This window comes from Pogona vitticeps, chromosome 4 (assembly GCF_051106095.1).
Source record: "Pogona vitticeps strain Pit_001003342236 chromosome 4, PviZW2.1, whole genome shotgun sequence".
NCBI classification, from domain to species: Eukaryota; Metazoa; Chordata; class Lepidosauria; order Squamata; family Agamidae; genus Pogona; species Pogona vitticeps.
In genome coordinates this window covers 146,116,125-146,142,213 of record NC_135786.1, presented here as the reverse complement: position 1 = coordinate 146,142,213, position 26,089 = coordinate 146,116,125, and the positions used below count along the sequence as shown (strand labels likewise).

General features: G+C 39.9%; 1 protein-coding gene across 7 annotated transcripts in view; it reads left to right on the top strand.

The window, feature by feature from the left end:
- The first annotated feature begins 400 nt into the window (after positions 1-400).
- CDH18 (cadherin 18) overlaps positions 401-26,089 on the top strand; it is a 787,224-nt gene continuing 761,535 nt past the window's right edge. For 3 of the 7 annotated variants that reach the window (XM_072998508.2, XM_078391716.1, XM_078391721.1), the window contains exon 1: positions 708-998. The gene's annotated coding sequence lies outside the window, so the exon portion shown is untranslated. Of the gene's footprint in view, positions 999-26,089 lie in introns of all 7 variants that reach the window. The other 4 variants (XM_072998510.2, XM_078391717.1, XM_078391712.1 and 1 more) reach the window with 3 other exon arrangements.

The following is a 26,089-nucleotide window of genomic DNA, read 5'->3' as shown; positions in this document are numbered from 1 at the left end:
GGTGGGGTACCGAGAAAGGGACAAACGGTGATGTGTCCAGTGTGCCCAGATGAAAAGACTCCTGTGCCTTTAGTGGCTGTGCAGAAGAGGCAATTTCAGCAGGGGTAGCTCGCAGTGGAAGTTGCACAGGTTGACATCCCTACTTCTAAGCAGCTATTAAAGGTACAAGAAGCCTGCCCTTGATTTCCACTGATCACCCTTGATGTGTGTTATGTGGGTTGGAGACAGGACTTATTTGGTATTCTGTGCTTGTCTTACAACTCCCAAATCTAAGAAAAAGCTTGTGAGTATGACAAGCTGTGGTTGTAACATTGATCAGAAGATATCCCGCGTTTAAGCAGATCGGCATGAAGGACAAACTGGACCGCTGTATTTTTCTGCCCTCTCACTTGATCTGAGATTTTTTTTTTTTACAGTGACTCTTGTTGAAGCAGATTGGCTACTGTTTTTCAGACAGAGAGGCAACACTAGCTTTCTGTGCAGCCTCACTCTTTTCCCCTTCTCTTTCTCTCAGAGGCAACAAATATTCTCCAAATTACCTGTTTAAATTGTTGGCAAAACTCTGGCTGTTTAGTACCATTCCTGGAAAAGACCTTAGGAACCAGCAGCAGAACCCTGCTTATTGATTGGCTGCTGAACCAGGGGCCTATTGGATCTAAAATACATTGGTTTGATTATACAGCAGCAGCAGGAGCTTGCTGCATAGTGAGCACCGAGGCAAGGAAGCAGGGGAGAGAAAAAGAATATGTGCTATGGCATCAGTATGTGACTGCTGGAGCTAGCTAATCCTGCTACCTAGCTCCCTCCATGGACAACTTACTGTGTTGCTTTCTCCCTTCGTGAGAGGATGCTAGCTGTATGCCTGTGAAGCAGCCGACAGGACTGTACAGTTCATTTCACTTATTATCTGTGTGTCTTGGAAGAAAGGTTCATTATTGACAGTCCTGATATGAAGAATCCCCCTCAGAGCTGAAGGTACACACAGAATCAGATCTGAGGTAAGTTCAATGCGTGTCTTCTATGTGGGGGGTGCTTTATGTAATTCTTCATTTTAGCTTGAAATTTTTGTTTGTATATCAAAGACAGATGAAGAGGTAATCTGGAGAAATACAGAAAATATTAACCACAAGATTAATGAAATCGTATTCTCTAACTTCTTCGGAAATGTTTCAATAGCAACCTTCCTTTCCCGCTTTACATATGAAGTGGCACATATGGGGGGAGCAACAGTACAGTTAAATATTGATGCTCTTATTAAGTCTTAACTGCTCTTGTTTTACTTGTCAAGTGTATAGTTCCTTTTTACAAAATGCTGGTTTTAATTTAGTATTTGTAGTTGATTTTTAAAGAATTCCCCCTTTTAACCTGCAAATTTAACTTCTGTGCAAAAGATATTATTGGTCCTTTTAAACATCACAGTTTTCTTGGTAGCATAAAGGACAACACAATATTTGTATGTGCCAGCCAGCAGTGAAAAAATCAGGGTTAAAATGTGATCAGTCTCTTAGAGAAAATGGGAATTCTGCAAGCCTGTGATCTTGAGTGCCCAACATCTTTGGCTGTTTGTCCTCTTTGGGCTATCTGCCTGTTTTCGGTTAAAATTAAGAGATTTCTCTTTACCTGTTCTGACAGTTGAGCATGGAAAGGAATACTTCCCTTAGCCCTGTGAAAACGCATACATAGCTGACAGTGAGAGTATCTTCTCCCTATGTTGACATCAGAAGGTTGCCTGATTTGATCGGTGCATATTGAGCTGAAAGGGAAGGATTACTGTTTCAGATTAATGGGCTTTGTTTTATGTTTGTCCAGCTGTGATGATCTGCATTTCCTTTTGAATGTTTTCTAGTTTGTTTCAGACAACTACTATGAACATAGTCAAAAGGGTTTGTTCTGGGGGGGGGAGGGGCTGCTGTTCAGTTCCTATAATTTGTTTATGTACAGAAATGGGAGTTGCCTTTGATCACCTTATTTGCAGAGCTGGCTATAACTTTCCTGTGAATTGTCCAATTAGGAAAATTTGCATACGTGGTATTGCTACAGCAGTGTCTTCTTATTAGGGGTAAGGTTGCTTGGGCAAACCTGTACTCTTAGGTGCACTGTGAGAATTGTTTCCTAGAACAGAGCTTAATCTCAGCAGGGTCACAGTATGAAATGTTTTGCTGAAGAAAATGAGGAGGATATCTATAATCACATACACACAAGGTGAGGATGTGGATGATACATGTATTGAAACACATGCTGTGATGATGGTACACTTATGCAAACACAAACAGATGCATGCACAGTTCTTATATTGAAATGCACCATGCAGAAGTATCAGAAAATTGGTAGAGTCCAATGCTGGACATATTTACTGGGAAGTACGTCCCACTCTGTTAAGTGGAATTTACTCCCAGGGACAGTAGCTATCCGGGGGAGGGGGGGAGGAGAGAGAGAGAGAGAAGAATGGACAGGGCTCCTTAGTGACTGACATGGCACTTGTTAGAATGCCCTTTTCTGCACAGCTGTTAAAGATACAGAAGCCCTGTCCACTTTTGCATCTGGCCACATTACTTCCAGCTTGTCAGATGTAACAGTGCAATACTCAGAAGCAAAATTCATGGTGTTCAGTAGGGCTTTCTCCCAGGCAAGTGGATCTCGCCTGGGAGTTTCAGTTAAATGTGGTAAAGAATTTGGAAACTTTAAAAAAAAACCCAGCCCTTAAAAGAAAAAAGAATATCCATTCCAATAGTGACCTAAAGGATTTCAGGGTAGAGGGGTGATCCTGCCTCTCTCTAAATTCAGAGAAAGAACTTACCATTTGAATTCTGAACATATTTTACATCAATAGGCAAATGGGTCATCAACCAAATACGCCACTTTTGGCTGTAGCAAAATTCATGGAGGAGAATGTAGACATGGGGAATATAAAGAAAACCTCACTAAAATCAGTGAAACATAAATGCACTTACCTTTGGCTGGATTATGCTTAGTCTGTCTGTGATTCAGGAAGAGGAACCTTGTTTTCTATAGATGGTTTTAGTGACTCTTGTCCTCCATCACTGACAAGACTGCTGAAAATGTTGGATGTATTTTCTCCCTGCCCATCTCACTGTTCTGGGAGCATGTGAAGCTCACCCAACTTGGTTCTCCCAGACTAAATGAAATCCACCATATGCAATATGTATGCGTTTATCTGTGCAGTGTCTAAAGTCTGCTGAGATTAATTACTATTTTGAAATCCATTGTCCTCATTAGACATGCAGACAGTTGCCCAGAACAGTATCATATGGGGTTTATTAAGGTAGCCTTGCTTATATTACAGAGAGGTTCCATTAAAGGCAACAGATTACTTGGGGGGGAGGGGGAGGGACAGGTTGGAAATTCTACACAAATTATGTGCTGAGGTACTTCCTATCTTATTGTAGCATTCTGTTCTGTTCTAATGTATTTTCACGGGAAATATAGTGCATCCTTAACTCATTTTCTCTCTTTTCCTTTGAAATTGTGTCGTTCAGCATATAAAGATCATCTAGAGCTATACTGAAGCTTTCTGATGTAAATGTCTTGCTCCTCTTTTCTGCTCATCTGTGGTCATTGTCTCTATGCTCTTTATAGTGTATCTCAAGGAGATTTTTTTTTCCCCTTTCCTATCTGTGAATGAACCCATAAATGCACTTTCTCAGTGCTGTGGACCGTCCTTGTCTAAGAACATTACTAGTCCTATATGGTTACATTGTGTATGTGTCTCTGCTGTGAGAACTAAGGTAAAGAAGCTTGGCGGTCCAATTGTCATTGGGCTCTAGCTCTCATCTGCTCCAGTTAACAGAGGCTGGAGCTGAACAACATCTGGAGGGCCACAGGTTCCCCACCCCCACACTGGAATGAGTATACTGTGCTTTGCATGCATTCATGATCAGGAGAGGATAGAAAGTGTGTTTTTCATTTCAAGAGATGGTCTAGCAGAGCGAGCTCAATTGCATTATAGCACTTAGATGTCTGGTTGCTAGCTTTGTGATTTGAGATAACTTCCTATTTCAAATACTTTTTGCATTGTTCCAGATGTTGGTCTCCTTGACAGCTTTCTGCATAGTTAACCGTGATCCTGTTCTGAGTTTTGGTTTCATGTTATTCAGACTTTCTCATTGCCTTAATGTGTTCTGTTTGGGAACTATTTTTCTTAATGCTGTAAAATAGAAACTCTTTTCCTGCAATTCACTTGGAGCCATTAGAGGGCTCTTTCTTCCTCTGTTATTCACATAACCGGCTGTGTGTTAAAAAATACGATTCTCTGTAAAAGGTTCTTCTTGAAGGGGTTTTCTCTTGAATACAGAAACTTTTTAATCTTTTAGAAATGTTTATTCTCCCTGATTTTAGAGATAAGTTTGAAGATAATGCGGAAAGCTGCTGTCAAATCCCATACGGTAATATTTTAAGGCTCAGCCCATCTCTACTGAAAAGGATGTTCCCTTAAGAACAGCATAAACATTCTTAGCATAAATAACAGAATTATAGTGCCTGTTGGACAGCAGTCTCAGTGGATTGCATAAAGACGATCACTTGTTGCATTCAGAAATTTTGAGCCACAAAGCTATTCCCTCCATGACTCGCATTGAACTAATGTGTTTCAGGCAGCATTGTTACACATGAAGACAAAAACTCATTGTCTGGTCCAGTAAGGCCAGGGCCAGACTTGGCATTAGACAACCATCTTAACTAGCCGATATTTGGGGGATGATGTCAGTGACAGCTGTCCAATCAGTCCCTTCTCTTGAATTATAAAACTGTAAGTACAATAGATCCTTTCCTGCATCATTTAAAATAGCTTTCTGACCTCACATACACTGAATCTCACAGCTGTTTCAGATAAGTTCAAGTAAATTGCAACTGTTCTATTTACTCAATTCATTTCTGCACATGGAGTGAACAATCACCATCTCATCCTTTGCCTCAGTCAATAAAATGTGTTAGGTCAGCTCTAAATAAGACTTTTTAAAGTGCTGGCTGGTGAGCAGGGACAGCCCCTGGATGACACTTTAAGCAGCAGAATGTCTTGAGTTAGCAGAACCCAACATGTTCAGTCCTTGAAAGATCTCAGGCAACATGGCAGTCATTCATCATTGGCTTCCTCTGAATGTTTGAATCATCTCGGAAGAAAAACAGTTCATACAGCTTGGCATGAACCTCAAGATGCTCGTGAGAAATATCAGCTAAGTCCTATCACTCCCATAAAATCTCCATTGGAAGAAGTTCTACAATGAAACATACTGTATAGGGTTGAATTCTGTGGGGTTGATCCAAACACAATCTATAGTTGTTGATCATATATAGTAATTGTGCTGGAGACTTGAAGCATCAAGTTATGTGACTTTTATTTGAACCACTCAACTGTGAAGCAATTTACAAGTTTTAAGCAAAATTGGTGGTTGAGGGTAATCACTTTAGTTTAAGGTGCCATTCCTAGACAGGATTAGAACGCTTCTAAGATTGGTTCTACAGATCAGTTAGTTAAACATTTTGGGTAGGAATCCTGTTGGTTTTACACACAAAGATGTGAAAGCACTAAGGCTAATGAAGGAGGTGCCAGCCGTGTCTTGGTTGCATGAGCAGGAATGTGACTAGTAGTTTCTTAATTGGCTTTGGGTAGCCACCACATGTTCCGCCATTTCCCTTAAAAAAAAAAAAAAAGCCAAGATGATTTTGGTTTAGATCCTGAACTTCTAGAAGGAATTGTTTCTCCCATTTAGGACGTATCAGCACCATGTAACAGTTGCATAATTGTCATTTTCTCTCCTAAGGGTAACAATTTTTTAATACAGGTGATGTAGACAGTTTTTTGAAGTATAGATGTTGAAGAACTATCACTCCATTGCAGTCTGCGCTATGCTTTGGAGGGAACCATGACACATGAACTCATCCAAACCTAAAGTCAATACAGATTTATACAGTAGCTAAAGTGAAAATCACAGCTTGGAGGAAAAATGAAAAGGGAGTTCATTGCAGAGAAATGTGAATACTAGGTGGGGATGAGAAAAGAGGGCTCAAGAATTATTTCTGAATAGGGTGTTACAAAAGGTGGTAGTGGTTAGAATATGAGTAATAACAAATATGAAGTTGTGTTATAGGAACCAGAGACATACCGCTTCTGCCAACATAGCACTTGCCCATACAAGGACATATATAAGTTTCTGTGCCCGTCTGGTGAGATTTTCACCCAACCCTAGTCTCAGTTCATGATCCTATTTGGGCATTTCTGGATGTGAGTGACCATCACTCCCATTACCATGAATAAGGAAAACGCAAATAGTTATGACCTGGGTGGTGGGGAATAGGGACTACACAATATGATCACTTTTTGAGCTGAAAATGGTAGATAAGAGAATTTTACTTCCGCTCACAGGGAATCAACTTTCGTTCACCTTTTCCTTTGACAGTAGCAGCTCAGTCTTTTCTATTTCCTCACATTGTCCACATTGCTGGACATCTTTGGTTACAACATTTTAAGCTCCAACAATGCTAAATGGAACATGTAGAACCCATGGGGGTGTTGCTCCACCTATGGGAGAGAAGCTACTCTTTGTTTCATCCATAATGTTACCCCAGTCACACAAAAACTCTTGATTCGGTCTGGTTTTGCACATTTGTCTGAAGTCAGCATATATCTTTCTTTCTTTCTTTCTTTCTTTCTTTCTTTCTTTCTTTCTTTCTTTCTTTCTTTCTTTCTTTCTTTCTTTCTTTCTTGATTTATTGATTTGATTTGATTTGATTTTTATACTGCCCATCTGGAGAAATCCACTCTGGACAGTTTACAATCAAACACAGATAGGATTAAAACAAACAGTAAAAATAAAACAATAATAACATATGAAAATCAAGATGGGGAAAAATGAGAGCAGGAGCTAAGTGCTAGCTGGTGGGAAGGCCTGCCGAAAGAACCAGGTCTTCAATTTACTTTTAAAAGCTCCCAGTGAGGGGGGCAGGCAAATCTCCATGGGCAGTGTGTTCCAAAGGTGAGGGGCTACCTCTGAGAAGGCCTGATTTTTAGTTTTTTCTTTCTTGGCCTCTCTCAGGGTTAGGTCCGTCAGCCGCCCAGCCTAGCTAGAATGGGTGATACAGGTAGATCTAGGCTGGAGGAGGTGCTCTGCCAGGTATCAAGGTCCTAAACTATTTAAGGCTTTATATGTAATTGTAAGTACCCTGAAGTCAATGTGGAAGTAGATAGATAATCAGTGTAAGGTAGCCAGGGTGGGGGGTAATATGATGGAATCTTTTAACCCCAGTTAGTAACCTGGCTGCCGTATTCTGGACCATTTGAAGTTTCCACATCAGTCTCAAAGGAAGCTCCATGTAGAGCGAACTACAATGGTCTAATCTCGAGACTACAAGCACATGGACAAGCATGGTGAGTGAACCATCATCAAGATAGGAGTAGAAACTAATATCAAATCATTCTGCCAGACACCATAGATGGAACATTGTTTTAGCTATCCTGTGGAGAGACTTGGTCAGGCTTCTCTAAACATGAAACTTATGGTTTAGAACACAATGGAATTTAATTATTTTTCCCCGATTCTTCTTCTTTCCTCCATTCTTGTAATGGTGGCTCAAATCATTTATTTTCTTCCCAAGCAGAAATAATGGGCAGGATTCAACTTTTTTGTTCTGCCAACAGAAATATGTTCTCCAGTGAAACCAGAAATGAGCTAATGCTCCTTCTATCCTACAGCTTTCCCTAGCTTGGGTCCTCAGATGCTCTTCTACTAAAACTCCCAGAAGCCTTCACCACTAGCTGTACTGATCAGGCTTTCTGGGAGTTGTAGTCCAAGGACATCTGAGAACCCAAGATTGGGGAGCATTGAACTAGAGGCTGCAAAAATCATTTGCAGCAGGTTTTTCAAATGTGCAGAGATGTGTAGAGGTGTGCATATCTGTGATTTTGAACTACAACTCCCAGAATTCCTTAGGCAGCATAAGCAATGGGTATGATACTTGGAGAAATCTGGGACTTGTCATCCAAAATCATATACAGGCACACCTTCAAAGGGCTGCATTAAGAAGGGGAGGAAAGAATACACTATACCATGTATCTTTCATGCTGAAAGATAACGTTACACTGATGATAGACTCAAGAAATGACCTGTAATGGAATCCCTCCAAAAGTCTTTGAGCTTTTGAACAGAAGATGAGGAAAAAGCAAGGAAGCTCTGGTCTACTGATGTACTGTATTCCTCAAATGTATTTTAAAAAAATCTACTATAATAAAAGAAGTGAATTGCACCAATTCTATCTTTGAAAGAGGAGGAAATATCATATATGTCATTATTACCCCTCATAACAGGAAACTGCAGTGCTCAAAAACCACACAGAACTAGATTTACAATTTAGGCATTCTGTGGCTTTTTTGTTGTTGCAGAATCCGCAAGTAGACTTAAAATATTGGCATTCTGGGACATTGTTATCTGCACAGTTGTATACAATGTCCCCAAATGTCAACGATTTCTGCCTTGTGTGGTTTATTAAGAAACAGCTGGAACAAAAACATCCTAACAAATCATGTTTCTGTGAGGGGAATGTCAGTGAAATCACCTCTAGTGGGCCATTGAGCCCCGGCCCCCATGAGACTAGTATGTCTCCCTTGTTGAGGGATGTAGTACCAGGAGAATCCGGGGCCAAAGACTGTGCAAGCCAAACTGAGGCTTTGACCACCAAGGCAACAGTAGTTGCACACAGCCCATTTAACTGTGCAATCCAAACTGAGGGCTTGATTACATGTGCCAAAAGAACCCCAATTATATTGATTCTGCTGTTATTCAAATCGCTTTACAAATTTCTGTTCACATTACACATGAGTAAGATTGATTAATTTAGCCAGCCAATGTTTTTTCTACCTCATCAACAGGGTCATTTTAAAATGTACTGTTCATGTATCACTTCAGTCCTTTATTACTTCAGCACGTGTGAACGTTGCTGTCAATTTATTTACATACTTTGAAAGGGGTCGGGTTTGGGAGCACTGTGACCACTTTGTGGCTACTGTACTTGTACCCTTTTAAAATATATTTTTTGAAATAGATACTGATAAATTGCTTGTAGCAGCCACCGCTGTGAGAAAAAACAACATAAATAAATTGTTCAGAAGGAGACAGCCTCTGCCTCCCTTGCCAGTGTAAGAAAGGAAAGGAGAAAGAGGGGTCGAGCAGACAAAGAGACATTTCCTGCTTTGAATTGTTTGAAAAAGAAAGGAGCATTGTATTAACTTCTCCTTTCTCTCTCTCTCTTTTTAAATACTGCTCTTCACAATGCTTTGCAAGTCTTTTAAAATCTGCTTCTTCCTCTCAATGCTGTTCAGAAGCCAAAAGAAAAATGAAAGCCAAGAACTGAGAAAGAGATATTGTGCGGGGAAATAAGGGAAAGTGGATGAGTGAGTAAAGAAGGAAAGAGAAAAGGGGAGGAGGAGAGAAGGAAAACAGAAGAGGAAGAAAAACAGAAAGTGGAGAAAGGAATCAGGAAGTGAAAATTAAAAAAGTAAAAAAGGGCTGCAGGTGTCATCTACCACCAGGTTGTCCATGAAAACGGTAGGAAAATAGTGATACAGTAAGACCCCCCCCCTTACTCATGGGACCAGTATTCATTCATTCATTTATCAATGGTCTGAAAATATTAAAAATATTAAAAGGAAAAAAATCCAGAAAAAAACTACTGTATGTATTACCAGAACCAGCCACATAGACCATGCTATGAACTCTTGTTAGTGAAGAATACAGAACATGGGCTCTGGCACCCTCTATTGTCCAGTTCTAGCAATGCACATGAAAATAATGTTTCTGGATCCCCCCCCCCTTTTACCATGCTATATATCTAGTGTTTTCAATAGCAAGAGGGGTTTGGAAACAATCCCCAGCGGATACAGGGGTCCTACTGTATTGTTGTTGTTTAGTCAAGAAGTCATGTCCGACTCTTTGTGGCCCCACGGACCAGAGCACGCCAGGCCCTCCTGTCTTCCACTGCCTCCCGGAGTTGGGTCAAATTCATGTTGGCACAAATTCATGTCCTAATAACTTATCAATTATTTTTTTTTTAAAAAAAGAAAATTTGAGGGCAGCAGGGACTCCCCCAGAAAGAGGAGGGCAAATAAATCAATGTATATGACATGGCAAGAAAGCTACCGATTGAATTGACAACCATGTGGAGGAGCCCGGTGGTATATATACCCCATGGCTGCATGTAAAAATGCATTGATTCCTTAAAGAGATGAAAATTAAGCCATTCTTTTGGCACATGCGATTGAGCCCTGAGGTGTTCTCTTTATCAAGCCAACTAAAAATGCACAAACATTTTTCAAGAGCTTTTAAGAGGAATGAGTATCTTCACCAGGCCTGATGTCACCAAAATAGGGTAGGAAGGGTCTCAGTGTTACACCAGTGTAGTTTGAATGCTTTCTTTAAAAGTGAGAGGCAAGAAACGTGGCATTACAGTAGGCTTCTCAGGTGTCAGATATCACCGTGGATGACTTCTGGTTTTTCTGGCAACAGGAAAGGCCATGGAAAGCAACACACCCTGAGTCTTCATTTTGAAAACACAGCAGTGCCCTTGAAAACCAAAATGGTTTCTTGTCTATTGTGAGGCTCACAGCTCCTTTGCAGGGTAAGAACAGGAAGTCTTAGACAGCTTCTGTCAAAGATAGATATGATTTCAGATGGGTAGTATCTCCGCCTAAGATACTCAAAGCCCTGACCCTGCCTGTTCTGTTCAGTTTTTTTTAAATTCAAAATTTTAATATCTCAAACTCCATACTGCCGATTAAGAAATTTGTGGGTTTTAGAAAATCTCATGGAGGAAAACAATCTTTAAAAAACACATCCTTATGTCGCACATATATAATTGTACTGTTAAGAACCCATGTTTTCTCCAAGTCACCTCAAAGACAGTAAATCTTACAACCACTCTATAAGCCAGGACAATATATTTATCCAATATTTGAGATGTGGTTTCAAACTTCAATCAGTAAGCATGTTTGTTAAAAGTTACCTGTTGAGTTTGCTGATGATCTGTTTACATACTGGTTGGTAAATATATCGCCTGAATAAATGTTCATAAACACAAAAGTCATTGTTGCATTGCTCTGAAGTACTTTGTAAGGATGAGTGATGCAAACTGATACTACAGTAAACATAAGTGGCTCTGAAACTCCATCTAATGAAATTGCTTACAGTCTAGGGCACGTCACTTAATCATAAATAAAAGATTCACCACGGAATGTTTTAAGATACTTAAGACAATGCCTCAGAAGTATCTCAGTATTAAATCTGAAAAACAGCAGAATAGGATATTAGCAGAATCCGCCATATTTCTAACTTCTTCAACCCCTTCCTTGCTCCAAGGGTCTTATGCCCCTGCAAAAGAGGTCTTGTACCACAATCCTCCAGATTAAAATGAGAAGCAAATCCAAACGAGTTCAATGTACATTGATTTGTCTAAGTGAACCTGGCGAGCTTTTATCCCAGATAAAATCTATAGAATTACATTGTAACATTTCTTTAGGAGGAAACGATAAAACTCCTTTTATTTAAGTTGCTGGATATACCATGAATGGATGATGACACGGATGATGATTAATCACCCTCCATAGAATGTTCTAGATATGAAGTACCCCCCCATCCCTTTTTCTATTTGTGCTCTGTGGCCATACAGCATGCTTATGGTCATACAGGTGATAGAACACGTGACTCCATCAGTAACCATCATCATCATCTTCATAATTGCAGAGCTGGAAGGGGTCCTTTGGATCACTGAGTCCAGCCCCTGTCAAGAAGGCACAGGTTCAAACTGAATGCCCAACCTCTAGCTATGCACCCAGATACCTAAACCACTGAGCTATCCAGTGTTGTCATATTAAAATTAAGTTCAGTATTTAGCTATTGCTTATGTTTTCTGGGTTCCCAGTGTGGTGTAGTGCAGTGGTCCCCAAACTTTTTAAAAGCGTGGAACGGTTGGGGGGCCAGAGTCCATGTGTAGGTGGGCAGGGTGTGCTCGTGCGTGGCACCCGTGTGTGTGTGTGTGTGTGTGTGTGTGTGTGTGTGTGTGTGTGTGTGTGTATGCAGGTGGATGGGGCACCCGTGCATGTGGGGAGCATGCATGCATGCAGGGGGAGGTAGGAGATCTGTCTCCATGACCGGGTCCTACTAAGGCCACAGCCCGGTACCAGGCTGCGGACCGGGGGTTGGGGACTCCTGGTATAGTGGATAGAGTGATGGACTAGGACTCTTGAGAACAGGGTTCAAATCCCTACTTAGACATGAAAGTTCAGTAGGGAAGTGGAACTCGTAAAACAACTCCTTAAATGTCTCACTTACCTTGAAAACCCCATTTGGGTCACTATACAGTGGTGCCCCGCATAGTGACATTAATCCGTTCCAGGATTAACATCGCTATCCGGATTCGTCGCTATGCGGGGGCGGGAACCCATAGGAATGCTTTAAACTCCGTTTAATGCGTTCCTATTGGGGAAAAACTCACCGCTAGGCGGGGAATCCTCCATCCGGCTGCCATTTTCACCGCCTGGTAAGCGAGGGCAGGGCGCGAAAACGCTATGGGCGGCCATTTTGTTGACCCGGCGGCCATTTTGGAACCACCGATCAGCTTTTTGTAAAACATTGCAATGCGATGTCTTCCCTATCTAAAACATCGCAATGCGATCGCATTAGCGATTGCAAAAAACACGTCGCTATGCGGATTCGTCATTAAACGGTGCGCTCGTTAAGCAAGGCACCACTGTAAGTTGGTTCTGACTTGACTGCTATAAGAACAACAGTGTTTTCTACTCTGCAGTTCAGGATTTTTCCCCCTGAAACACCATGAAAATCTTTTATAATCTTCATTGTTTCTCTCTGAACCCAGGTTAGGATACCCTGATCTGCATTTGTGCAGCATTACACAGGAAAGGTGGGGAAAATGATACAGTAACCCTCAGATAATATTGGTCAGTAACTTCCATCATCCCTGACGCTTGACTATTGACCATGCTTCCAGTCTTTCTAATGGGGTACCCCGAGAAGCCAGGCTGTGCTCTCCCGTGCCTCAGAAATGTTATATTTATTGAATTTATTTATTTTAAATTGTTTTTGAAAATGATTTTAATCTTTGTTTCAGTATTGATTAATGTTCATTGTCTTTTAATGTAGTTTCTTGTGTAGTATTTTAAACCTGATGCATTGTACACAGTAGGATTCCGTGTCCATGGGGGATTGGTTCCAAGCCCCCACCCCTCTAGATGCTGAAAAATGTGGATTATAGTGAACACTATTTTAATAGTGAATGCTATATGTAGCATGGTCTCTGTCACCCTCTAGTGGCCAGTTCTGATAATAACACCATAAAAATATATTTCTCTAGCAAATGCTATACTTAGCATGGACCTGGCTCCCTCTAGTGGCCAGTTCTGGTAAGTTTATCTTTAAAAATAAATATATTTCTAGGATTTTTCTTTTAATATTTTCAGATCATGGATAGGTGAATCAGTGGATATGGATCCCACAGATATGAGGGTCCTTCTGTAATTTTAATTGTTGTCAACTTGCATTAGACCTTGGGTCTAGATGGGCAGGATAGAAATCAAATAAATAAGTAAGTAAGAGTAAGTAAGTAAGTAAGTAAGTAAGTAAGTAAGTAAGTAAGTAAGTAAGTAAGTAAGTAAGTAAGTAAGTAAGTAAGTAAGTAAATAAATAAATAAATAGATAAAATAGATAAATAGATAAAATAGATAAATAGATAGATAGATAGATAGATAGATAGATAGATAGATAGATAGATAGATAGATAGATAGATAGATAGATAGATAGATAGATAGATAGATAGATAGATAAATAAATAAATAAATAAATAAATAAATAATTCTTTATGGGGAGAAAGCTGGCATATAACTATTGTGTGTGTGTGTGTGTGTGCGTGCGTGTGTGTGTGTGTGTGTGTGTGTGTGTGTGTGTGTGAGAGAGAGAGCGAGAGAGAGCGAGAGAGAGAGAGAGAGAGTTGGGGCTGAAAGGAGCTGGAGCCCAAGAGAACTTAATGTGCCACATGTTCCTCACCTCAAATATACACCTTGAGCACCTGTATATTTTGAAGAATGTCTCTGCCATTATGAACCTGGGTGGAAGAAGGGCCGTGTTACGGTCTTCTCAATTAAATCAATCTTTTACATGATTGCCCTTAGGAGCTGCATCAGGTCACATTCTCATTCGAGAAAATTACACACACACCCCACTCTATTACACTTTATGTTCATTTTGTTCAGGGACGACATCTGTTTTCAGCTTTCCAGTTTTAATTCAACTTTACCCCAAGCTGCGCATGAAGCAGATTGCACTTTTCAGAACTTGGATCTCCCTTCCCTAAAGATGGGATGGAGAGGCTCAGCAGGTACAGTGTTTCTACAAGTGCCTCCACATTGGGCTGAGACTATCATGCTGAGAGACAGATAATTTTGCCAATTAGAATCTGCTCTTCTCCAAAATAGCTTGTCCCATGGAGAGAGAAAAAATGCAGTTGTCATAGGCCCAGCCACAAGTCTGCTCTGGCAAGGCCAGCAACAGCACTGGAAGTGCATCTGCATCTATGTGTGGTTTAAGGCTTGTCAGTTAAATGAAGCAGCAATGTGGAATATGCAGCCCTGCAGATGTTGTTGGACCCATGATTCTTCTTTATTAGCTATGCTAGCTAGGAATAAGAGGAGCTGCAGTACAAGAACATCTGGGTGGCTGGAGGTTTCCCACCCTTGAAATAAAGATATACGTAAAAGCTTTGGCTCATTCTGAGGTTAGTAACTGTACATAGCCTGTATGTAGGCTTTCTTTAAGACAACAGGTCCTGTTCTTGTAATTAAAATACTGGAACAACCTCTTTTGTCACGAGTGAAGTTATAGAACAAAGCAACTGAAAGCATAGTAGGGGGAAGAAAATGTTACTGTACCTTGAAAAATATGGTGAACTAATATTATAGGCTGTTAACATATCGATAAAATGCAGTGTATGTCTTGTATCCTATATGAACAATGATATGTGGGGACAGCCAAAGTGGGAAACGATGCTCTTGAAGTTTTCTGTACTTGAATTTCAGAGCCTTAAGAACTGAGGCAAAGTTACTTCTGCTTTGCTCCAGGGCTGATTAGGTTTGGAACTAAAGCAGCACATGGACAATAATTAATGATCCAGGTCTGTAGAGTATAAAATAAATCAGAACTAGTTTACTGCACAAAAGCTGATCCAAGAAGAGGCTTGAAAAGATTATTGTCTTCCTTTGATGCTTTGGAGAATGAAGCCATTGCTGTGACAACAAACTCATTACAACATTATTTATTATTTATCTCAGCAAAGTTTTTTTTTTCATGGCTTCTGGTAGATGTTGCATAACAGGAGTAGATTTTTGTATTTATTGCTGAAGATTTTACAGTGTAAGTCAACGGAAGCTGAATTTTCTGGTCACTTGTTGGATTGCTGAATCATCCAATAGTAAATTGCTTTCCTTCATCCAATGAAATGCAAAGTCTGAGATGGAAAAGCGAGCTACAGTCATTTTAACCTATCGGTGAGCTCTGTTAGTACTCTTGTGGAGAGAGCCTCCTTTTGATCTGCAATTCTTTGGTAATATTGAAGGTCCAGAAGCAAAATCTTAGGATTCTTGCTGTATCATCAGTCCATAGTGAGGTCTAAACTCTTCATCCTGGAATGAATTTCTTTTTCTTTTTCTTTTGTTATCTCTTTATCTTGAAGATTTTGTTTCTTATTTCTTGTTTTATACTTGTTACTTTGGTATAAGCATATGTTATTTTTTATTTGTCTGGAAGCCGCCTAGAGTGGTCATAATGACTAGATAGGCAGGGTATAAATAAATAAATAAATAAATAAATAAATAAATAAATAAATAAATAAATAAATAAATAAATAAATAAATAAATAAATAAATAAATAAATAAATAAATAAATAAATAAATAAATAAATAAATAAATAAATAAATATGTGTTAGCCCAAATGTATACAGTGTTTCAGCCCAATCATCTCCATACTACTTTGCTTCCTTTCTTATATCACAGCTAGCAGTTCTAGTCAACCCCTCAAGGAGTAATATGAAAAAGTAGCCCGGAGGCACACAGATGTAACACACTGGAAGCATAAGCGATGTTCCAGCTCCCTGAGAGCTAAACTACAGACTACAGTAAATATAGAGCATGCAATTGATCCTCGATTTCCTTTCCCACCCACCCCCGGGAAAATACATGCAGCCTCCATTCAGAATACTGTCCAGATTGGGACAATGGTTTATATACAGGGGATGTTTGAACTTATCCTTACAGCTGTTGTCTTCTGGAACAACACAGCTGGGGAGGAAGAGTAAAGGCTATGCTAACTACTTGGGGTGGTTCGGGCTTGGATCAGGGTCATCCATTGCTACTTTGGAATAGGAAAGGGAAACAGGTCTGAGCTGCATTATCTGTAGTAGTGTGTAGTTCAACTCTAAGCAATTTTTCTATCACATTTCAATGGTATTTAAGTCTGGTGGAAAGACTGCATCTCCCCACTAACTGCTGTAGAGTTTTGAATTTCGTGTTGAATTCCTCTAGCTGAGCCACAAAAGGGCAAGGAGCAGAATAGCTTCAAGTTCCCCAGAGTAGACTACCCCTTTTTCTCACTAACTGGCAGATACAGTCTCAATAACTCACTTTGAGACATCTGAGGTAACATGATTAAAAAGCATTCTATTTAGTTACTGTTCTGAACAGATCAAACAGCAAAGTAACAAAACATGGCTGCCTGCTTTCAGCAACGGGCCTCAAAAGACTCACTCCTTCCAACAGATTATGGGGCAGAGGGGGGAAGCAGAGAGGAGGGACTCTCTTTGAATCAGAGGCAGGAAGGAACTATTGCTTAGTGCTGGATAGATTGACAGACACCCTAACGCAGAAAGATTCCTTCCTGCCCCCCTGGCAGCCACAACTAATAGAGGCAACATGCGAGGTTGCAAAAATGCTTAATGCTATCATGGCTCTATTTTAAGACTGGAAGGGGCCTGGGAAACAGCATTCCCACTCTTTCCCAAAAACATGGAGTTGTTTAGAGGCAGGAAAAGTATTGAGCAGATGTGATTTTCAGACTGCATAATCTGTGATGTGGGATGATGGTGGTGTGAGAACTTTTATCCTTTCTGTGGCTGACATGGTAGCTGGAGGCCATGCTTATTACAACCCATTCTTCTCTTCAACAAAATGATGACATTTCACTTATATTGTTACTGTTGTTATTTGTCCTGGTTTGCAATTGCTTTGCAGCGGCAAATCTTTATGCCTGTAACTGATTTTCCTTGGTTTGTGTTCTGGTGAACTTACATTTTCTAAGTACCAAACCTTTTTTTAAAAAAAGCTTGTACAAGTTTTGTTGCAAGTAGTCAGCAAAACCTTTCTCACAAGAATGATGTCAGAATGTGTATATATCCATTCCTTGCTCTGTTTTCATGGGGTAGATCTGTGGATGTTTGGGAATTGCTTATCTGGGTACAACCAGAAGCCAACATCATACCAGGCAGGTTCTTATTTTGGTTTGTGCATTTTGTTTGAAGACTAAATAAGTTTGGCTTTGCATTCAACAATGCTTTGGGTTCTGTTGCAAACCTGTTCTCCTGCCTACTCTTTGGGAAAGTGAGGAAGTGCGACGCTGCTGATGCCCAAGCACTGTTGTATAGAGGAATATATGAAAGCATGAATTAGCAAATTGATGCTAACTACGCTAATCTATTGGTTATACAGAAATGTGCATATTGTGCCCCCATCTCTCTTTGACCTGGGCCCTAGATGTGCCTGGAAGTCTGGGCACAAGAGTATCCATTTCCCCGTATCTATTGGTATGTTTAAGTGTTTTCTTCCTGGGATATGGCCTTCAATACTGTGAATCACTTGTGAATATTACAACAATCATTGCTGGCTTCCTCCTACAAGCATTCCAATGGTGGGCCATCTGTTACATCAAAAAGGTGGTTGGGCAAAGGAGAAGAGTTACATTGTTATTCTGTGTCAGCCATAAATACTTTTGAGCTAGGTATGAATGTTTCAGGGTTAGGTCTTTCTGAGGCTTGTACTTTCTCTTCTTGTCTTGTCAATTCTAAAATGTAGTTTCATCGTTACTCGGTATCAGTCCTATCCATGATCACATGGTATTTAGTACAGGTGGGCATGAACACACACACCCGTCTGATGGTATGTGCCCATCACTAGTGTTTACTGGCCAATTCTGGGTTCGGGTTTCCGGCAAGGACAACAGGCTAAGACACAAGGCAGCTGAACCAAAGACCCAATTTTATTTGAATAGCAGCAGAGAAATGGTCAGCTGGGTCTTCTCTTAAAAGCAGAGGGAGACCATGAGTAGATGCATGTACATACATTTTATAATGGTACAAACAAAGAGCCATAAAAATACTACATTTCTATTGGTCATCTGTACCCCAACTTTGGATCCTGTTCCTGATTGGACTTCAGGCTCCTTTTCAGTTGACCCATTGGTTAGAAGAAAATATACATTTTCTGCCTTGACCTCATCTCTGGGATGCGCGGTGCAATCTGAGTGTAACGGCAACTATCCTGTTTTCTTATTGCTATGTTTACGTATGTTGGTAATGCTTCTTCCTGAGTTCTCTGCCGTGCCCTTCATAGAGGGTAATTCAAAAGTATTTGTTATCTCTGGCCTTCTTGCCCTTTTGAATTCCAATGGCCTGGCCATCTGGCTGTTCATTCATTTAGTCATGTCTGACTCTTCGTGACCCCATGGACCAGAGCACGCCAGGCCCTCCTATCTTCCACTGCTTCCCGGAGTTGGGTCAAATTCATGTTGGTTGCTTCGCAGACACTGTCCAGCCATCTGGCCATACTTTACCTAAATGTCAACTCCTGGTGTAGGATAAAGGGTCCCATTGTTTATTTAGATGGCCCATGGATGGGCCGTAAAATCCATCAGGTATGGCTGGCTATTTGAGCCTGGAGCCTGAATGGCCTCTGCTGTTCCTGGGTCTGAGGGGCAGGATCAGAATACTATTTGGAGAATGTATAAAATGTATACAGCATTAAGGAAGTATAAGGTACAATACAAAATAAGATTCTAAAATACAATTGAGATAAAGTGTATAAAACCATAACTGGTACAGTCCATCAAGAGCTTTTGTGGTATAGATACAGTGGAGATATAATATTGTTACATTGTGAACAAGATGTTAGTACCTAAGAGAGATTCTCAAGCTTTATTGATACAGTTAGCAGTAATAACTCTGTTAAAATGCAGTATCATTATCCTTCCCTATCACTAGTCTTTTACCAGTCTAATCAAGGTGATATACATATTTGGGGGAGGGAAGTCACATTGTGTTTGATTCAATTGCTCCTTCACAGCAACATGCACTAGCCCACATCCCAATCCGTGCTCACATCAGAGAACACAGATTGGTGCACAAATAAAGATGTGCTTTTTGAGAGACACTCCAATCCGGGTCAGTAGCAGTGTGTTTTTAGATCTCTGGGCCTGTGGGAAGGGGAACATTCCTGAAATTGGGCAAACACAAATGCCAAGGCCAGGTCATGACAAATGCTGCAAGTGGCCAGGATCCAGAGTTTTTGGTGGTCCTAAGGGCAGCCAGGGCAAAAGGGCTTATGGTTAATATAGTGTAGTTTGCAAATCTGGGTTCTCTGTTTAATTTCCACCCTTCTTTTTTTCTTCCAGGTATTGAAGTCTTATGTCTTAAAGCTCTGTAGGATGCAAGGTGTTACTCATAAATCTATCCCTCATAGAGAACTGGTGTGATCCTCAAAGTTTTCCTCCAGGAAACATATTACAAAATCACATTCCATTAAAAACTATATTGGGGTGGATGGGAAGAAAATCACCCCAAGAAATGACAATCTATAGTGTCCATTTCGATAAAAGGTGCAAGTAGAGGCTTTAAGACCTCAGTCCAGTGTTGAGTGCTGCCTTTAGTAAAAAGAAATGCATTAAGATTTTCTACGTCATCCCAGCCCAGTTTTGAAGGGAGATGGTTCTGTTCATTTTTAACTAATCTGAGCTGAAACTGGTGTGTGCATTGCCCACCATTGCTATTCCCTTACTCTGATTCCATTCTACCTCTGATGTAATTTTGTAAATTAAAATGTGCTTGTTGTTGGGGTTTTTTCCAAAAGTCCCATGGTTGACAAATATTGTTGCATATAAACTCAGAATTCTTACAACCAGCACTCTGTGGAAATTATTCTTTCTTCATATTAAATTGGTTTCATTGTGCCTATGCATAACAAGCTGAGGGGAAAAAATTCAACAAAATCCAATTATTTTTTTTCTTTTGTTCTTGCAAAAATAAATCTGTGTCCACATTTCTAAAATGATGTCTGAGTAATGTGGCCTATTATATAACTCAATTCTACGATATTTCTGTTCACTCCCTTCCTTTGCCTCATCACAAAGACAGCAATCCTGGCAGCTGGAGTTATTATGCCCTTGGAAAATGTATTGAGCTCTACTCCATTCCTTCCAATTCGCCTATGTTAGAAAATTGACCCAAACCAAAGATTGCTATTCAAAAACTTAACACCTTTTGGATATAATGCACAACAGAATGAGTGTATGTGTGTGTGTTATATTGTGACAAAGTTTCCAGAAGTAAGTATTCAGTAAAGGGACTATATTATATAAATGTTCCCTTTCCTTTTACAAATATTGTTTTCTGGAAAATTTCTCTATCACAACACCTATTTAGAATGAAAATCAGAGTCCGGTTGTATTAAGTATGTGTCACTGTTACAGATCTGAGGATGGAACACATTCTTTTGGGCTTGTTTCATCCCAGTGAAAGATCAAGTTAATTTTAAACTGTCTCAACAAAGCGTAGGGATCAGTGCCTCCTATAATTTGTACTGCATTAAAAAAATGTAACATTGTAGCAATGTCCAAAATTTGGTAATCATTGACTCTTATGTGGGAGTGTTGATGATCCAAAACACATGCATTCTGAATATCTTATCTTCAATACTGAAACCTTATTTCATTTTTAATACAGTACAGCTAATATTTTGAAAGAGTGCTGGTGACATGAAACCCTAATATTCATTAATCAATTCAGATGTGGGGATTTTTGTAAGTATTCTTACATGCTTCATAATACTCAGTTATATACATGTGGATGTGCAATTTTCCCAGTTTCTACATCTCCTTTGTTTCTTTTGTGTGTGGGGGGGGATTTATTCACCTGAAAAATCACATGTTTTATTTATCACTTCCTATATATGGTAAACCCCTTCATGGATTGCTGCCTTGTCGTGGTGAAGGGGCTTGAGTAACTCAGAGAAGCTATGGGCTATGCTGTGCAGGGACACCCAAGATGGATAGGTCATACTGGAGAGTTCTGACTAAATGTGATCCACCTGGAGTAGGAACTGGCAAGCCACTCCAGTGTCTTTGCCAAGAAAACTCCATGGACAGAAACAAAAGGCTAAAATATATGACACTGGAAGATGAGCCCCTCAGGTCGGAAGGCATCCAACATGCTACTGAGGAAGAGCGGAGGACAAGTACAAGTAGCTCCAGAGCTAATGAAGTGGTTGGGCCAAAGCTGAAAGGATGCTCAGCTGTGGATGCGCCTGGATGTGAAAGGAAAGTCCGATGCTGCAAAGAAAAATACTGCATAGGAACCTGGAATGTTGAATCTATGAACCTTGGTAAGCTGGATGTGGTCAAACAGGAGATGTCAAGAATAAACATTGACATCCTGGGCATCAGTGAACTAAAACAGACGGGAAGGAGCGAATTCAATTCAGCCAATTATCCTATCTACTATTGTGGGCAAGAATCCCATAGAAGAAATGGAGTAGCCCTCATAGTCAACAAAAGAGTGGGAAAAGTTGTTCTGAGATAAAATCTCAAAAATTATAGAATGATTTAAATATGAATCCAAGGCAGGCCTTTCAACATCACAGTAATCCAAGTTTATGCACCAACCAATGATGCTGAAGAGGCTGAAATGGACCAATTCTATGAAGACTTACAACATCTTCTACAACTGACAGCAAAGAAAAATGTTCTTCTCATTCTAGGGGACTGGAATGTTAAAGTAGGGAGTCAAGAGATAAAAGGAACAACAGGTAAGTTTGGCCTTGGAGTTAAAAACGAAGCAGGGCACAGGCTAATAGAATTTTATCAAGAGAACAAGCTGGTCATCACAAACACTCTTTTCCAACAACACAAGAGGCGACTCTACACATGGACATCACCAGATGGGCAATACTGAAATCAGATTGATTATATCCTCTGCAGCCAAAGATGGAGAAGCTCTATATAGTCAGCAAAAACAAGACCTGGAGCTGATTGTGGCTCTTTATGGAGAAAGCCAGAGAGTTTAAAAAAAAAACAATAAAAAAAATCTACTTCTGTTTCACTGACGACGCAAAAGCTTTGACTGTGTGGACCACAACAAACTATGGCAAGTTCTTAAAGAAATGGGAGTGTCTGACCAATTTATCTACCTCCTGAGAAATCTATATGTGGGACAGGAAGCAACAGTTGGAACTGGGTATGGAACAACTGGTTCAAAATTGGGAAAGGAGTACAACAAGGCTGTATATTGTCTCCCTGCTTATTTAACTCATATGCAGAATACATCATTTGAAAGGAAAGACTGGATGAATCCCAAAGTGGAATTAAGATTGCCGGAAAAAATATCAACAATCTGTGATATGCAGATGACACCACTCTGATGGCAGAAAGTGAGGAGGAATTAAAGATCCTCGTAATGAGGGTGAAAGAAGAGAGCACAAAAAATTATCAGAAACTCAACATCAAAAAAACTAAGATCATGGCCACTGGTCCCATCACCTCCTGGCAAATTGAAGGGGAAGATATGGAGGCAATGACAGATTTTACTTTCTTCGGCTCCATGATCACTGCAGATGGAGACAGCAACCACCAAATTAAAAGACGCCTTCTTCTTGGGAGGAAAGCGATGACAAACCTAGACAGCATCTTAAAAAGCAGAGACATCACCTTGCCGACAAAGGTCCGCATGATTTTTCCAGTAGCGAAGTATGGCAGTGAGAGCTGGACCATAAAGAAGGCTGACCGCCAAAGCACTGATGCTTTTGGATTGTGGTGCTGGAGGAGACTCTTGAGAGTCCCCTGGACTGCAAAGAGTACAAACGTATCCATTTTGAAGGAAATCAACCCTGAATGCTCCCTGGAAGGACAGATCCTGAAGCTGAGGCTTCAATACTTTGGCCATCACATGAGAAGAGAAGATTCCCTGATGTTGGGAAAGTGTGAAGGCAAGAGGAGAAGGGGATGACAGAGGACGAGATGGTTGGACTCACTGAAGCTACCAACATGAATTTGACTGAACTCTGGGAGGCAGTGGAAGAAAGGAGGGCCTGGTGTGCTCTGGTCCATGGGGTCACAAAGAGTTGGACACAACTTGACTAAACAACAAAAATATGTGGCAGATGACTCTGCCACACTGATGCATTGCCTTTTAGGTATCATCCAGACCAGACCCCAATATGAAAGAAACTGTTCTTAGAAGAAGAAAAAAAAAACCCTGCACAGTCAGTGAGAATTTCACCATATGCTTTTATTCCTTTAGTTTTCACCACTCAAAAGGCACTTTATTTTGTATATTAAGCAATGGCTTGTTTCTTTAGCATCTGGAACTGCAGCGTTAATAACAACTGGAACAATGGACACCCATGTGGTTCCCTAAATCAGTGGCATGACACTGACTTTTGTAAGGTACTTCTTATACAGGGTTGTGCTGGCAAATTGTAACTGAATGATTGTTGAAAATGAAAGCTGTAAGTAACAAATGGAGGCATTACTATTTGAAAAAAGGAAATCCTCTCCTTAAATAGAAACTTAGAAAATGGAAACCACCTGGCTACAGTGAGGGCAAGCAACCTGGTAGTTCAATGCTTGTATTTGCTATTATGGCTGCTCACTTGCATTTAGCAGCTGTTGATTGCTTGGCTCACTGAAGCATATGATGCTGATCAAAGCCAAGGGTCAATAAAGTCATTTATAATAGTCAGACTGACAGCTGAAATGGTTGGTGAAACAGTCCCTCTGGTGCTGGGAAATTCCTTGTTTTCCGCAGGAAAAGTCTCAAAAGTTCAGCAAACCTGTACCTTTCCACTATTAATCCCCACTGTATTTTTTAAGTACTGGAATCTTACTCTCTCAGAGGAGTTTTAGAAAAGGACATGGTGATTACACAAAAACATGGAACAGTACCAAATAAATAAATAATTTTTTTTAAAAGAATGAAGCAGATATGAATTCTTATGAGATTGCTTACATTTGTCATGGTTGCAAATGTACAGAATTGTTGTTTGTTTATTTATTTTGAGATCTGCACATCATTTGTTATCTAGATCATGGCTCAGACATAAGCAGGGTAATAATAGAATTAGCAATTACAAACCTTTATTCTGGGTGAACAAGCAGCACCTAAGTTGTTTAGCCACAATGAGTAACAGCTAGTTCCTTTCAAAAGTTATTTTAAAGGAGTTTGGGGCACTACAGTCGAATTAGGATAGGATTTTTTTAAGCTATTTCCATGCTTCACTGAGCAGCAGACAAAACTAGAGAGTATTGGCGTGTAATTCTTCAGGTCTGTTGCTAGAGACAAAATGTGTTAAGAGTCTGTAACAAGGTAGATCACTTACATGATTTGAGCAACGATAATGATAATGAGGAATATAGTGTGTTACTATTTAACGTTCTAATTTTTGTAATATGAAAAACCAGCTTTGTGTGCTAAAGTAATTATAAATAAAGTTCTCATGTCCTAGAGCCCCAGATATGGTAAGGACCAAAAGGGAAAGTTTAGGGGTTGCAAAATGCTTTCTGCAAAAACCAATGGCAAAAAAAAAAAATCCCTTGATGGATTGGGCCCCAAGAACTTTTGATGTCAAACACTGCTCCTCATTCACCTTTGTTCTGAGTAAGAATGTCATACTCACAATTATAGGACCTCCATATCCACAGGAGAGTAGTACCACAACCTTCCACGAATGCCTGAAACTGTGAATATGAGAGAACCCTATATACAACATACAAGGGGTCAGGATAAAGGCCAAGAGGGAGGCACCCTTCTATGTTGCATGTAGGGCTGTGGCAAACTGCGGATAAGTGAAACCATGGATAGCGATCCCATAGATACGGAGGTCCTACTGTAAATTCTTCACTCTCATCAGTATAGGCTCTCCCAATTAATTAAAACTCTGTGAAGAGAAAGTTCCATCGTCCACAAAATTCCTTGCCTCCAGGCGCAATCTAAATAAGGAGCACTTGAGGAAGTTTTATGATGTTATTTACTCTTTGATGTCTGATGTCCAGCACTATGTGGAGTTATGATTGTGTGATCGTGTATGCCCTCTCTCCATGCATTTATAACTCTTAACAATTGTTTTCCTTTTCTCTTACTATAAACAATTTCCTATCTGCTCACCTAAGTTTCACCATTGTATGAAACTGCTATATATGCTACCGTGACGTAAAATCTCACAGACTTTGCATTTACTCAATTTTTCTGAGTAAAATATGTTGAGAAACATTTAGGTTTTGACTCTACTTGTTCTTTTTTGAAATTTCTATCTAATGTTACTGCTAGCCTAGTAATAATAAAAAAAGCCTTAAATCTACATAAGTACCTCTTATGGATTTACATATTTCAAAAGGCTGTGCTATAATGCAATACCCTTTTCCATTCATTCACTTCTTATTTACCATAATCTTATTTCTATGTTTACAAATTATAACCAGAACAGTCATTCAATTGCCAAGGTTGTTTATAATTCATTGACCTTGCTCTTCTGGAGCTGGGAAATTGTTTTGAAATCAGGCAGATTGTTTTGAAAACAACAAACTTTAAATCGCACTGTTAAAAGTAGCTTCATTTTCAAAGCACTTTTTTCCCTGAACCCCCCCGCCAATCATTTTAACATTATTAAACTCACAAAATTTCAAACCTTAACATTATGTACTTCCTTTATATTCATATTCCTTATTCATATTCATAGATGGAAGGGATTCGTGGCCTTCATCCATCA